A 1,054-nucleotide genomic window follows, 5' to 3' on the forward strand; every position below is an offset into this window, starting at 1 on the left:
GGATAGGAGTCAACCTGCAGTAGAAATACCATGGACCACTTTGTTAAAAATAACTCAAGTCGTTGACCTAAGCAACACAAGAATGAAACCAGCCTCCCCACCAGTGCCCCAGTTTCAGAGGATCCATCCTGGGTCAGAGCGGGAGCGGAATGAGGGCAGTGCTGAGTGTGAGCAAGATTGAGGCACAACCCTCACACTTGCAGATGGTGTGACACCACAAGAACCATCCTGTGGCCTCCCTACCCAGCCGAGCACCCCACTCACTCCACAGAAGGAAGAATCACCCCCTCCGACCTGAGCCTCGCAGCTAGTCCAGACAGGCAACACCACCCCGCAGTAGCTGCAGTGCCTGTTTGACATGGCTTGTCCGTTCAACGGGCCAGAAAGGGATGCCAAAAACACGTCCACCTTCTTCCAAAGCTTCATGTGCCCTCACCTTCGCAGACAGATCACCCCTCACAGGCCCTGCAGCACATGTTTAGTTTTAGAAGATCCTTTCACCACAGGCAGACGTTTTCCTTGGCACACATTGCCCTCACCTCGCAAGCCAAGAGAGACGCACAAACGCAAATCCACAGCCCAATGGTTGCCCGGTTCACGGATAGGCATGCACATGCATACCTGTCCCCACACACCTCTCTTTTTCTCTTACACAAATACAATTCTCTGAAGTGCAGCACATCACGTTTCCTGTCTGGCCTGGGCTGCATAAAGACGGCCACTGGTGTGGGGCCAGATGATGAGAATCTCCTTTGGTACACACAGTGGTCACCTCGCTCTGCGCTCCTCACCTTTCTCTCCTACAGCAGCTCAAGGCCCAAGCCCAGGTCCAGCATGCAGGTTTTGCTGACCAAAACTTGCCAAAGGCTAATCTCAAGTCTCCAGGCAGTTCCTTTTTGAGGACCGTATAAACCTGGAGGATGGGGCCTCCTTTAACAACAAAGGGATCTTGGTTTCAGGTAGTGGAAAAGGGTGTGGGAGGAGGATGACTTCTTAGTCACAGGCAGCCCAGCCCAGAGGCTGGATGTCAGAAGATATTAGACCTCAAAAAGAA

This window comes from Phaethon lepturus, unplaced genomic scaffold (assembly GCF_000687285.1).
Source record: "Phaethon lepturus isolate BGI_N335 unplaced genomic scaffold, ASM68728v1 scaffold32847, whole genome shotgun sequence".
Lineage (NCBI taxonomy): Eukaryota > Metazoa > Chordata > Aves > Phaethontiformes > Phaethontidae > Phaethon > Phaethon lepturus.